Consider the following 15,805-nt stretch of genomic DNA (forward strand, 5'->3'; position numbering starts at 1 on the left):
TATTTCATTTGAAAGAATATCATTGATAAAGTTGAAATACTGTGGATTCATTATAATTCGTATGATATCAATTTTCGTTGCCAAAGGTGAACCACAAGTTCAAATGTTCAACGAATTACAGATTTTCTATAGGGTGTGTAGGCTGCGATAAGCAAGACGACGAAATCAAAATCAACGAAAATGCAAGTTTTCCTTAACCCACGAAAATAAATGAATTAACAGTAGTTCAAATGAAAAAAAGTTTTTACTGTAAAATTTAAGCACAGATACCGAATACCATGTTAAATTCAAAATCAGAAAGTCAATAGTAACTAAGAAAATTAAATGCTATCAACATACGGAACAAGTTTGAAACAACTGTCATATTCTGCATTATTTTAATTTCACCTAACACACAGTGCATAATCACTTAATCTTATTTATCATATTCAATTTTTATTGAAAATATTTCTACTCGACGGATCTGACTGCCAAAATGTCTTTAATAATATGTCTATATAAAAATAAGATTTGTCATGATAACCAATTAGCCAACTCTCCACAAGAGACCAACTGATATAGAAATTTGTATATTTATAAAATTTAACACTATAGGTCACCGTACGGCCTTCAATGTGAGCAACAAGCATACCGCATAGTACCCTATAATATGCCTTTACTGTTTAGATAACGAACACTTTATCATGGTATGTAAAAGCCTAGATAAGAATATTCAGTAGAAATTGAATGTTTGATATCAAATGATATAACCCCCAAAAGAGTGCATGAAAAACACAAAGCCGTAACGAAAACATCTTTGGTTACCATTACACCACCAAACCTTTGTTAGAAATGTATACGTTCCCGCATTTTAAGACACTGGTATGGAGAACTCGAACACGAATCAAGAAATATTTAAAATCGTAAACACTTAAAATTTAAAAAAAAGCAGAGTAGCCAACCCAAAGGATTTTTCAAATTGCTACAAACTACGAGGAAAGTCCTAAACATAAAGTCCCTAAGCAAATGGTAAAATCAAAAGTTCAAACACACAAAGCGAATAGATAACAACTGTCATATTCCGACTTGGTGCAGTCATTTTTTTAAGTAGCGAATAGTAAATTGAACCTAGTATTAAAACTAGCTAAACCTCTCACTTGTATGACAGTCGCAACAAATTATATCATATTTACAACGATGTGTGAACAAATCAAAACAGACATAATAGGCAAAATTGTCAATAAAGGGTACAGCAGTCAGCATTGTGTTATTATCATAATCACTATCAAAACAAGCAAATATGCCATCAAAGACAAACAAACAGGCATAAAGACAAACAAGAATACCAAAAAACTACCATAGCCCAATAATTTCAAATGGATATTGCCAAAAATAGACTTAAAGGGTTAAGCAATAAGCAATAATTTACAAAGACAAAGAAAAAGACACGTTATTAAGATGATAAAGAACGTCAGTACCTAGAATCTATGGTTCAAGACAATCGTGTATTATTTGTGATATTGATACGGGAATATTTATCAACAAGGTATAGAAATCTTACGATGATCTTTTTTTTTTAGAAAAAAAGGACGAGATATTCTTTGACATACACCTGGTTCATCGACTTTCTGCTTAGACACTGATGATGGTTTACAATAGCAGATTCAAGCTCTTGAATACCGAATGAGTTGGGGAATGGGTATACCATATGCAGGTGAAGTTGGTATATTGCTACTAAGGTGGGGAAATTGATAATTTAAAAATTGAAATCGCCTCGTTTGTCATTGATTCTGGTACTGAGATGACCGTTTGTGTCAAATTCGAGGTATATGTCTAAAAATAAGCCAAAGGAAGCCGTGTCAATGTGTATTTGTTACAATATTTATGGTAATTTTTCATGTCATATAATACATGAAATATACATGTAGGTGCTATTGTACCTTCTGAATTTTTCGAGTTCAATGTTTTCCTGCCTTTGGTTCCAAAAGCGTTAAATGACAACAAGAAGAAAACAGGTTAAAGTTTATCAAGATGGACTAAGTCGAACTTTTACAGAACACTGTTATCAAGAATGACATTAAGTTCAGGTCTAAATACTGAAAACAAATCATTTGCATGTACTATATTAAGCATAGTTAAATTTGACACATATTAGGAATACACAAAAATGGAGCTACTGTAAGATAAAATTCAGATGATCAACTACGAATGTAAATTTATTTTAGATATATTTTTGGATGTACAATATAGGAAATTGCTTCACTACACGTACGGTGCGAATCTTTAAGTTTAAGTCATTGTAAACAATATTTGAAGTTTTAATTAATAAACTGTTTTTTGATTACTTGTTTTTAAATTTGGCAGGAAAGAAAGAACACCAAGAAGGGGAACAGCAATTTTTTTTTCGATAGTCTGACAGTATGGGTATTTGGGATCAGATCAATGAATTTTGGTTGCGTTGGATCACTCGTTGGATGAGCACTGCCAGTCAAATTTGAAACTGGATACATCTATCGTGTAGTCATTTTGTCGTAATGACTAATCTGAACCAGGAAAGAGAGCTGAAATCAAAACTACCCATATGTGTTGGTCAGCAATAAGAATCAATTGATCGATATGTTTATTTCTAAATTCAAGAGAGAAATGTTTTCGTGTTCTTTGATCTCAAAAAAAGTAAATTCACAAAAATACTGAACTCCGAGGAAAATTCCCAAAGGAAAGTCCCTAATCGCATGGCAAAATCAAAATCTCAAACACACCAAACGAATGGATAACATCTGTTATATTCCTGACTTGGTACAGAGATTTCTTATGTAGAAATTAGTGGTTTAAACCTGGTTTTAAATCTAGCTAAACCTCTCACTTGTATGACAGTAGCATCAAATTTAATTATAATGACAACAATGTCTGAACAAAACAAACAGACATAAAAGGTTAAAAAAGTTCAAGATAGGGATACAGCAAACAACAGTGTGTTATAATCTTAATAACTTTAATTTAAAATTGCATAAAAAACAAGCATATTAGCAAACATTAAAGACAGGAATATACAAAGTTATCATAGTACAATAACGAGATTCATAAGTACAGAGCCACGTCATAATATGTTATATGTATCAAAGATATTTAAAAAAAAAGGCATAAAGACAAAGCACATTAGCAAAAATGAAAGACAATAATACAAAAAATGTTTTACAATAGCACAATACCGGGATGTATGAGTACAGCGACATTTCAAATGTATCAAAGAAACACCAAAAGGCACATAGACAAAGCACATTAGCAAAAAAAAAGAAGAATAAGAACGAAAATTATCATAGAACAATAACACAATGACGGGATGTAAAAGAATACTAGTATTACACGTTATTAAGATGATAAACAACGTCAGTACCCAGAATCTACACTGCAAGACCATCGTGTATTATTTTTGAAGTTGATACGGAATATTTATCAACAAGGTCAAAAAGATTCAAGAGTAATCAACTTGTGAAATGAATTAAATGAGTTTTTCCTATTCGATATACTGATAGTTTGACGGATTACGGATTTAAATATCGAATGATGCATGTACAGCAGAGGATCATTACGAAACAGGTCACGTGGAGCGGAATTGCTGTATGGATTTTAATACTGACTATCAATTGGCAAAGCAAACTTCGAATTGTAGGTCTTAGATTCTAAATATTTCATTCCAGTCAAAACCAACTGCTTAATATTAAAAAAAAAGTAATGTTAATGCTTTAGTTTCTCGTTGATATATTACATCATAAGGAAATCCGAGTAATGTAATGCTTTTCAACTTTGACTTTGTTTTTGCCTTCCAACTGTTTTGATTTGAGCCCGACTCACGGATTTATGTATACGTAAATGTGCGTCTGACGTAACAAATTATAAGCCTCCGATAATGTTTTGGATAATTTCGTATCACACTGAACAGAAACTACAAATGATCCACACTAAACACCAAATTATTTCAAGGAAAAACACAAATACAAAAGTTGAAAAAAGAAAAGATATCAAAACGAAACTCAGGAAGAAGTAAAATCACAAAAATACTGAACTTCAACTTCAGGAAAATCAATTCGGAAAGTCCATAATCACATGGCAAAAACGAAGGGACAGGAAATAATGATCTTAGGAATAGAGACAATCAACCACTGACGTTATATTGTTCTGAGAAAAACTCAATTACAGGCATCGGGCTTTAATTAGCGCTTGCAAACTCACTTTTCCCGGGTTTTATCTTCTGTTTCAATATGGAAAGACTTCTTATGAATTATCTTAGTAAATAGGTCTATAATAGTTCGAAACTTGTTTATTTATTATTATGAGGCTGACTGCATACAGGAACTTCTTAGGAAGAAAGATAAGAAGTAAGCAATATCCTTCAACTCTACTTTCCGCTGTATATATGATGTTCTTTCACTAAATAATTCAAAATTTGGTGACTATGTTGAACGCATCTATCCCATCAAACTAGAGATAAAGGATACAACAGATACAGTGAAGCCTCAGATCTTGACTAACATCTGGAAATTAACAATGAGGGTCGGTTGAAAACAAAACTTTACGACAAAAGAGATGATTTCAGCTTTCCAATTGTGAAATTTCCATTTCTAAGTGGCAACATTCCAGTAGCACCTGCATACCGGGTATATATCTCCCAATTGATACGATATTCCCGTGCTTGCATTTCCTGTCATGATCTTCTTGATAGAGGGTTGCTGCTCGCAAGGAAGCTATTAGGCCAAGAGTTCCAAATGGTGAAGTTGAAATAATCCCTCCGTAAGTTTTACGGACGCCATCACGAGTTGTTTGACTGTTATGGAATAACCGTTTCACAAATGATATCGGATATGTTCCCTGCGTCGTAACTACAATCCCCATCCCTTTCATGAATGTGACCGACCGAATTAGACTATTTACCGGATTTGTTATAACATGAGCAACACGACGGGTGCCACATGTGGAGCATGATCTGCTATTCCTTCCGGAGCACCTGATATACCCCTAGTTTTTGGAGGGGTTCGTGTTGCTTATTCTTTAAATTTCTATGTTGTGGCATGTATACTATTGTTTGTCTGTTTGTCTTTTTCATTTTTAGCCATGGCGTTTTCAGTTTATTTTCGATTTATGAGTTTGACTATCCCTCTGGTATCTTTCGTCCCTCTTTTTCATATTTCGCTGAATATTGATGAGCCATTGGTTGCTTTCAGGGACATTGACAGTATAAAAAGAAAACTTTCAAGTGTCTAGTTGAAGAAACGTACCAGATTGAGGTGTTCTGTTTCAAGAGATGCCCTATATTGCGCACGCTGTGTTTTGAATGGGATTGAGAATACGTGATAAATCCTTCGTTACCACGCCCAATCTGTTCAACATCCATAACTACATTAAGCAACAAGAACAAATCCCATTCTCATAATGATCAATGCTCCCTCCATTTCGTCGGTATCAAGGAATCTAAGACAGAACCAATCACTTCATTGCTTTAGACGAAAGGCAAGAATGACATTGAACGTAACAGACAAATACTTAGCCAGATCATCGACGTATTAATTATTTGTGGTCGTCATAATATTGCCATCAGGGGCATACTCCAGAAAAAAGTCATTTTATATATGTCAATTTTGTGTTGGTATAGTTCTCCGGACATACAAAATAAGATACTGACCATGTGTGCCGAGATCGTACAAAATCGTAACGTTCGCGATAGTAATATTAAAGCAAATGTCTTTGCTTTTATTGGGGATGAAGCAACCGATGTGTCCACTCAAGAACAGTTGTCTGTTTGAGTAAGGTTTGTAGAGAGGATTTTTTAGGGTTGTTAGGACATCAGCAACAACAGGCGAGGTTCTAGCTGATTTGTTTATTTCCACACTCGATTAATATGGCGTACAAATTGGAAATATGATGACACAAGGGTATGACGGCGCAGCCAATATATCCGGCATACACAAAGGCGTCCAAGCTAGGATTTAAGAAATCGTACCGCAGTCATTCCCCAAAAATGGGTACAATTCGAATGTAGACACAGTAAAAAAAATCTCAACTGAGCAGCGAGAGAGTGCTGTTATCTTCTGTGTCTATATTTTTAAATTTTTACTTACACCATTTAAGTGGTTTTCAAGTTTTAGCATTTTTTCAAAGACAAGGTAGGTATGAACGTATCGGAGGTTAGTGTTGTATAAAGTCACCGGAAACATTGCATCAGAGAGAAACACAAAATGTAAACCAAGGCTCATGTGAAATGGCTTACATTTACCACCATAACAAAATGATTTATGTGCATTCTTCTGTATATATTGAAAGCAAATACCAATTTAAAGGTCTAAATTAAAATAGTGTTTACAAATTAATTCAAATTAGTAGTTTTCACAACTTAATTAGTAATGAATTTAAACTAATGAATTGTTATGTTGTATACTATTCTAGTTTCATAATACACCTTTACAGGAAAAACCCCATTATATATGTTTTGAATAACTGGTATGAATGTTTTATGCTTGTAAATCCACACCCTATCTTTGTTACGGAGGTTAATATCAAACCGGTATTCAAATGCTGATACAAAGTAACACTCAACTCTTTAATGCTAGCTTTTCAAAACAAATTATTGACAATACAAACTAAAAAAAATGTTTTCTATAAAATTATATGTTTCTTTTAGTCAAATGGACTTGTTCATGTCAAAATCTCCGTAACGATTCAACGACTATCACTAAGTAATATTTTTTTACCTAAACCGAATAATGTTCACCTTAATTTTATATTTCTAGTAACCGAAAAGTAAAAATCATTTACCATATTTTTATCCTCTTTCCTGATGGATTGGGAGGAGACAAGATAATGCATAAAATGTTGTCCAGTTTGATCCAGATTATATCATCTTCCTTAGGCCATTGGAAGCTCTCGCCATATCGACCAGTCTCTGTCATTAATTTTACTTGAACTTCTTTGTCATTTTCGTCAATATCTACAACTTGTCCAATGTACCATTTTCGTTCGTACATTGCTGCAACCCAAGTATCTTTAATTTGATTTTAAACATATTTTATTCATTAAGATATGAAAAGGATTGAGCAACAGGCACAGCCTATAAAAGCTCTCTCCATATTACATGTTCAAGGTATAATTCAATTATAACAACTGTATTAAAATAATGCAATATACATGTAGTGGAACATGCATGCTACTTATGAGCACACACGAGCAAATATATGTTTACAGTGTTACTAAATGCAAAGTATATTTAAGTATATAGGCAATTACTCATCATGTATTCAAGAACCTTGAAACATGCAAATATCCTTTATAAGTCATTAGAAATATATATATATGGCTTGAAAGAGACACTAAGCTTGCTTAGTGGATTAAATGAATTAATGTTTAAGTGGAGGAAAAAAATAAAAAATAAAACTAAATGAAAAAAAAAATAAGTTAGTTTCAAACAAAACGTTGAGTGTCACTGATATATTTATGAACAGATTTAAAAATAGCAATATTCATATCATATGAAAATAATCTGTTTCCAAAAAGTAATAATTCAATATTTATATCAACATTATAAGCAATGGAGTTAATGGAATCAAGAAGGATCTGTCTTACATCATTGTACTTAGGGCAAATGAAAAAGAAATGTTTGTTATCCTCAACAGGGTGATTACAGTTTGCACAAAAAGTGTTCTCGGATAAGAATTGATTAAACAGATGAGATTTTAGGTTGCTAGCATTATTTCTGAGTTGACAATGACTTATATTAAGTTTCCTTATCCCATAGTTGAAGGGTTTAAATGTATCATCAGTCCTATAAAACTTTTCCAGTCCACTTCTAAATATACCCAAACTTGGGGATTTTAGTAAACTAAAAGGAAGACTATTCCAAAGTCTTATAGTGGAAGGAATGAAACTATTGAAATAAGAGCTAGTTCTAGCAAGAAGCGGATGAAAAGTGTTATTTTCATTCCTCAAAGTATAAGGGGTTTGTCTGGGAAGATATGGCTGGACTAACTCATATAAGTATGCAGGTGTCTTCCCATTTAATATTTTATAGAATAGTACAAGCTTATGTTTATTACGTCTATTCTCCAGAGTTTCTAAACCTAATTCAATATAAAGTTTTTGTCTGGAGAAATTACGTCGTAAACCTGTAATTATTCTAGCGGCTTCTATCTGAATATTTTCAAGAAGTTCAGACTCGTGCTGGGAGCAATTGCCCCATACAACATCACCATACTCTAATATAGGTCTAATAAAAGCATAATAAATACGTATAAGTGAACTCCTATCTAATAAATGCTTAACTTGACGAAGCACAGATAGACGAGAGCATGCTTTTTTATAAATAATATCAATATGTGAGTTCCATGAAGCTGATGACTGAAATGTTATCCCAAGATGACAGTGAATATTTATTTTCTCTACCTCTTCCCCATTTATCCCCAAAAATACAGGTGGGTGTTCCCTTTCCCTTCTTGTAAATACAATATTTTTAGTTTTCTTAGAGTTAAATTGAACAGCCCATGATTTTGCCCAATATGAAATAACATCCAAGTCATCAGTCAAAGAAGCAGCTGCTACAGCAGGATCATCATCTACTATAACAAATAAAGAGGTGTCATCTGCAAAAAGTCTAATATCATTAGAAATGTCATTAACTATATCATTTATATAAATAAGAAACAGAAAGGGTCCTAAAACTGATCCCTGGGGGACACCTGCATGTATACTTCTTAGAGTTGACGAAAAACCTTCTGAAACGACCTTTTGTTGACGATCTGAAAGATAGCTTTCTATCCAAGATAAGAGCTGATCATTTATGCCAGATTGTTTAAGTTTAAATAAAAGTCCTGTATGCCAAACTTTATCGAAAGCTCTAGATACATCACAAAATACAAACCTTACATCCCTCCCACTATCCATATTACTAATAATTTTATGATATATTTCAATTAACTGATTAACAGTAGAGTCACCTGGCTGAAATCCAGATTGAAACTTTGACAAAAGGTTGTTACTTCTCATATAATTATACATGTTATATAAATGTTTAAATAGAACTTTTTCCATAATCTTACAAACAATACTAGTAACAGATATTGGACGATAGTTTAGAGCTGAATGTGGACTACCTTTTCCTTTAAAAATAGGATTAACATGTGCAATTTTCCATAACAGTGGAACCTGTTTAACTGATAGAGACATATTAAATAACTTAGTTAATGGTTTAGAAATAAAGGTAGCAACCTCTTTTAAAATTCTAGGAATGATACCGTCAGGTCCAGCTGGTTTGTTAACATTCAAGATTTTTAATTGATCTAAAATTTCTTTCTCAGTGATGACAATTTTTTTTAAATGACATGGAGGAGGCTCGTTATTATCCGGAATTTCTGGTTCTGTATCAATATTAGCTATATTAGCAAAATGATTGTTCAGGATCTCTGATTTGTCCAATGGATGAATAAAAACTTGGCCATCATGTTCCAAAAAAGGGGGGGGACTCTCTATTTTTAGTAAAATTTGATACAGACTTGGCAATGCGCCACCATTTACCAGGAGGAATATTTTTGTCAATAAGTTGAGATGTCAGTTTGCACTTATAATCTTTTTTTGCCTTTCTAACTAAGCTGATAATTTCATTACGAATTTCTCTAAATTTTTTCCAGTGATCTGGATTATTTGAAGTTTTCGCTTTGTGGTGAATTCTATTACGATGTCTTATCTTGTTTCTTATTAAGTTGTTCATATCAAGGTTTATCATTTGGTCTTACTGTAATAGTTTTAGTAGGTATATATCTATTTACAGTACTTTCGAATGTTCTGACAAAGTTCATATAAACATCATTTATATTATTTGAATTAAAAACAACATCATCCCAGTCAGTATCATTCAACTGGTTTTTAAGACCTTCGTAATCTGCACGCTTAATGAGAACTGCATATCGGTGTAAGAACAGTTACTGATTTAATTAAGTTCTTGCGATTAGTCACACATAAATCAATACAAGTTCCAGTTTGGGTTGTAAAGTTGGTAGGCTCCCAAACAACATTTTCTAAGTTTAAACGGTTAAGTAACTTTTTTAAAAGAGTTACTTGTGTTTGACATCATATCACAATTGAAATCACCACAAAGGAAAATTGGCAAATCACAATCAATTGCTTTATCTACTGACTCATTAAATAAGTCCCATATATTAGAATTAGAGTTAGGAGGCCGGTATAAAACACCAACTAAAATTTTTTCATTACTATAATTCCTCACTTCAACCCAAAGCAACTCAAGATTGCTTACAGATATGTCATTCTGTATAATAAAATGTAGACTATTTTTCACATAAATGGTCACACCTCCACCATGTCTATTTCTATCTAACCTAATAGGCCAAGTATCTTTCGAAAGTTTATCTAGTGTCACCGTCTCTTGTCTGTTCATTTCTACTTCTTCTTCTAGATTTCTATCCTCTACCGTCTCTCCCTCGTGTTCTGAATTTTCTAGAGCTTCTACAACACCACTGGTACCCATGTCCTTTACAAGTCGATGAAGTGTGTATCCTTCGCAAGTGGAAATATCAACCATACATTTGTTGCAATAACATGATGTAACTCTTGAGTAAACTTCATTTATTCCATTTCCAATGACATAGTGTATTTTGAATGTTCCTTTGACTGCAATGGGTGTTATTCTTTCGGACAAAAACTTTTCGGAGATATCATAATCCTCCTGGTTGTAAAATATGTATTTTACTTTACTCCCATATTCCCTGGCTCTACGTGCCCATTCCATAAAATCGTCGGCAGACTGAATAGATGTCTTACCTTGATTGACGGCATTGTCGGCTGCTCTCTTGACACTTGCACCGAGTCCATCGCATGGCCCCTTGCCATGACCGCTTTCAAGATAGTTCCATCGAGCAGGCATTCCAAACTCTTCCTCATGCATTGCGATAAACTGGAAAATAGTTTTGTTCCTGTACTGACTCGTCGGGGAATCGCTACGATAATGCATTCTTTTCAAATTTGGATTTTCTTCTGTTAGGATTCCTATCATTTGATTAAGGATCGTATAGACAGCTACAGCATTGTGGGACAATACATCCGAAGCAGCAACATAACTTTGTATTCTGTTGTCTTTACTCGCGGGATAATAAACTACCATAGTATGTAATGAGACCATGGCAGCATTCCAATATGCTGACTGAACTTCTTCAACTGAGACACAACCAAAGTTTTCTGCAAAATCCATCCATATTAATACCTCATTTTCTGGAAGATTTTCACGAAGTCTTTTCAGTTCACTGTATTGGGTATGGACCCTATCAACATGATCTCTAAATTCTGCAAGATCTTTATCGAATTTGACGCAGAAGTCTGCTTTCGGTAACGTTTCTTCTATTTCTTTAAACCTCATTTTTGTTCCATCGGGAACTCTTTTCCACTGTGTAAACTTGATTGTTGTTGATTCAAGCATGTTTATCTGTTCTAGTATCTCTTCATTTGTAGGAAACTCCTTGATGAGTATATCAGGATCTTTAGAGCACCTCAAGCCTCCATTTTTTAGACCCTTTATTTTCAAAGCCAAATTCTGATGTTTCGAACACAGACATGTTTTTCGGTTTGCAAAGTCAGCGAGAATTATATGAGGAGGTCTTAACTTGTAAAATACTGTTCTTGATATATGGATTGTCGGGTTTTCCAGTTTGAACTTTTCGTACAAGTTCATTACATAATCGGAAAAACATGTTTCTGTTTGGTTTCTTTGTTTGTTGTTTTGGTATCTTTCTTGCCGGGCAATGTAGTACGGTTATCTTCTCTTTCTATGAACTCTATTACTATATGTTTGACCTGTTCGGACATAGCTTTGCCTTTCCTTGCTTTTGACAAAGCACTAACCTTCTTTCTGTTAATACCGAGAGATCTACTCAAGGCTGATGAACACCGGTACTTGGAAATTATGCCTGACCAGATTGATTTAATGCCTTTCTTTTTTTCTGTTTAACTGATGACTGTATGCTATGGAGCACTGTGTTGGAAAGTAGTAGTTTTTTTCTTACTTGTGCTACTCTTTTCCTATCTAGTTTCAATGAATTGACTTCTGTTCTAGTTTTGGATCTAGGGGTCATTTCATTGACAGAAATGCCCGCCTCACTATCCATACTGGACATCTGTAGATGTTTATAATTCCGATTAGCATCACTGAAGAGACATGTATTGTCGAAATGCGCATCTGGTGCAGAAAAATTGGTACCGTTAATGTTATTAACATCATTGAAGGTTTCTTTTTATTCAAACGCTCTATTCTCTTCTGTAACCTTTTATTCTTTCTTTCTAGTTCTATATTCTTATCAGACAGTTCACTATTCTTTCTATAGGCTGTTCTTAACGATCTTCGGTATGTTTTTCTCACTTGCTTTCCCTTTTTCACGTTGGTGATTGGCAACTTGACTATCAGTGTGGACGAGGTGGAAGGTCCTGCAACTTCGATTGTTTCATTTTGTACTCGTTTGACTTTCTTGTAACGACGTTATGACTTTTTACACAGTTCTTCTCTCCTTTTCTTTAAAGCATCAGGGGAAAGTAAATGCGATGGAATATATGCATCTCTTTTTCTTTGAGCTTCTTTCTTGAGATATGCAACTGGTTTTTTGGCTTTTTGTTTCTCTCTATATCGTCTCTGTCTTTCTGTATTACTCAGTGGCATTTTCTAGAAGAAAGGAAATAATGTATTGATAATAATTGTAATGTTAAAAAAAGAATGGAAAAACATTGTATTGATAAAAACGCATGCGCAAGCAAGCAAGCAAGAGAACACGCACACAATCCATCAAACACTCACATACATACTATATACTCGACCATGAAGTTTTTGAGTCAACTAGATTTCATTTCGAAAATTTCTATCCTCCGTAACGACATTTAAAACCTCCATAACGGACAACTCCAGTTCGTACTAACATCAAACATATAAATGAATGTAAATATTGGAATTAAATGACTATCAAGACAACAGAATTAAATATTTTCCTTAGTAAATCCTTATCGAAGAACAGTAAAGTCCTATAAAAGAACAAAACTTTTTTTTCTCTAAAATTTCTATCCTCCGTAACGTAAATCAATGATGTCGTCTATGAATAACGCCTCTTTTTTATATTTGTTAGTGGTAATGGATGGACTGACTTGGTATCTATCACAATGTACAAGAACTTTAATTGTAATGTTCGTGTTTGCATGTTTGAATATTTTGTTTATTTGCATAACCTCCGTTACATTGATAAGTTATAAATATTCTTGATAATTTTTCCTATGCACCGCTGTTAAAGTTGTGATTGTCGTCGTATTTGCACAAGTTGTGTTGTACACTATTTTATATCCCAGAAAATGGCTGATATAACGTTTATTATACGTTTTAATGTTGCTCACATAGTAGGGAAAAAATAAGTTAACCTACCTTTCTAAAAACAATAAAAATATTCTCAATGTCTGTATGTTGTTCGTCTGTATCATTTATAATAAAAGCTGTCTGCTACAAAAATTACTTCCGGCGGTGTCAGTAGCCGCTGATACTGATAAAAACGTCCGACACTAAAACTGAAACAACTGCGTCACGGAGGTTAGTTTTATTTACATTATTTTGGAAACTTGTAACAAAACTGTTGAGTTGCTTTATGAAAACTGATTAATGAGAAGCTTTATGGGTCCTTTCATTAAAATAATCATCATTTGAGTTGTCCTTGGTTAGAACGTTCCAGAATACGCGTTACGTAGTTTAGATTCTTATATGCGACAATCGAAAAAAAAGAGAAAAAGAAGATTTTTTTCAATTTTCATTTCATTGCATCAAAGGTTAAAGGCAGCATTTTAAAATTTGACGTATCAACATTGCTAAAAGTCATATTGGGCAATCGTATAAATATGTTCTGATGATTCATGAAGTATTTTCAATTCACACCGATATTTGGAATTTTTCTTGGCGACATGCGTATTTGGTGTGATTTCCGTCTTATGAATGTTAAAATCACACAAATATATTTACGATTTACATCAAAAAAGGATATGATTTTATTTCAGTATACATTTTAATCACTAAGAACACGAAAAATATATCAGTGACATATATTAAGCTTGCAATTTCTGGGTATACGCCGGTGACACTGTAATTTTGCAATTGTACCCATTTTTTGGGAATGACTGACGGTCGACGGCAAATTATATGCACTGTAAAACACACATGTTGAACCTTGCCATTGTGTCCATTGTACATGTTTGTCCATGAAAACGAGAGAAACGACATTCAATTGTCTGTAAGACGTAGCCGTTGAGTTAGCCGAACATTTAGAAATCGTTCCTTCGAAACCAAGAAATACCGGTCGTCAATTAATCGGCCGAAATCCGATGTTGTCGGTATTCTGGATTATAGGCACGTCGCACTGTATATACAATTTTTTAGACCATCTTCTAAAAGACCTAAGAGATCGTCTTGTCAATTCGGAAGAATGTTTTCTTGCCCAGATGCTTCTACAAAACAATCTGAAAAGTTTGAATCGGGACCATCAAATTCGCATATTTTCGCGCCTACGAGTCCGACTTTCAATCACAAGATCAGTTTCTTCTCGAAATAAAAAGGTGGGTTGCGCGATGGAATATTAATTCATTTAATAAACCAGATAAACTCCATGCAACATTGGAGATGACTCCGAAAAACCTAACCCAAATATATTCTGTAATCTGCAAATACTTCTCACCATGCCACCCTCAACCGCTACTGCTGAACGCTCGTTAGCGCTCTGAAACGCGTAAAAAACGTATGTGAGATCGACCATGATACAAGAAATATTTTTTTCACCTGCACTGCTGCACGTTCGTTCTGATTTTGACACTTATAAAGTTGTTGAAACGTTTAACAATGCTAGGTAAAGGAAAATGTTACTCTCCTTATGGACATCGGTTGTTAACTTCAGTCTTACATACGAACATCACATACATATATGATCAAATTTAAAATTGATTGTTTAAATTGCTTTTTTTGCGTATGATGAGATGATCCAGTTCTCTAACCTTTTCTTTCTTTGAAGTATAATGGCGAGCATTTATTTACAAAGTTTTTATATTTTGTTAGTCAATTTTAGGTATTTGATTTAAGGTCTTTTATTTAAGGAGTGCCAAAATATGCCAAAGGATACATGCGACTTAATTAAAAATGTTAAAACCTAGAGGTAGCTAAATATATATGTTTATGGTTGGGGATTTGAACATTTAAATCAAACTAAAACGTTGATTATTACTATAAATACAGTTTAAAACATTGGATTCGATTATTTCAAACTCGTTATAAAGCAGATGGCGGTTCAAATCGAAGATACAAAGTGAGTCTTCACACAAGAGGTAACATTAGTTTACCGATGTTCACATACACTTAGGATGATACACATCAATAAAATTGAGAATGGAAATGGAGAATATGCCAAAGAGACAACAACCTGACCATAGAAAAAACAACAGCATAAGGTCACCAACAGGTCTTCAATGTAGCGAGAAATTCCCGCACCCGGAGGCGTCCTTCAGCTGGCCCCTAAACAAATATATGCTAGTTCAGTGATAATGAACGCCATACTAATTTCCAAATGGTACACAAGAAACTAAAATTAAAAATAATACAAGACTAACAAAGGCCATAGGCTCCTGACTTGGGACAGGCGCAAAAATGCGGCGGGGTTTAACATGTTTGTGAGATCTCAACCCTCCCCCTATACCTCTAGCCAACGTAGAAAAGTAAACGCAAAACAATACGCACATTAAAATTCACTTCAAGAGAAGTCCGAGTCTGATG

The 15,805-nt window shown here is 33.8% G+C and overlaps 1 pseudogene; it reads right to left on the reverse strand.

Moving 5' to 3' along the window:
* Nucleotides 1-6,782: 6,782 nt before the first annotated feature.
* Nucleotides 6,783-12,679, reverse strand: LOC139500417 (uncharacterized; annotated as a pseudogene).
* Nucleotides 12,680-15,805: the final 3,126 nt, after the last annotated feature.

The sequence above is a fragment of the Mytilus edulis genome, chromosome 13 (assembly GCF_963676685.1).
Source record: "Mytilus edulis chromosome 13, xbMytEdul2.2, whole genome shotgun sequence".
Taxonomy (NCBI): domain Eukaryota; kingdom Metazoa; phylum Mollusca; class Bivalvia; order Mytilida; family Mytilidae; genus Mytilus; species Mytilus edulis.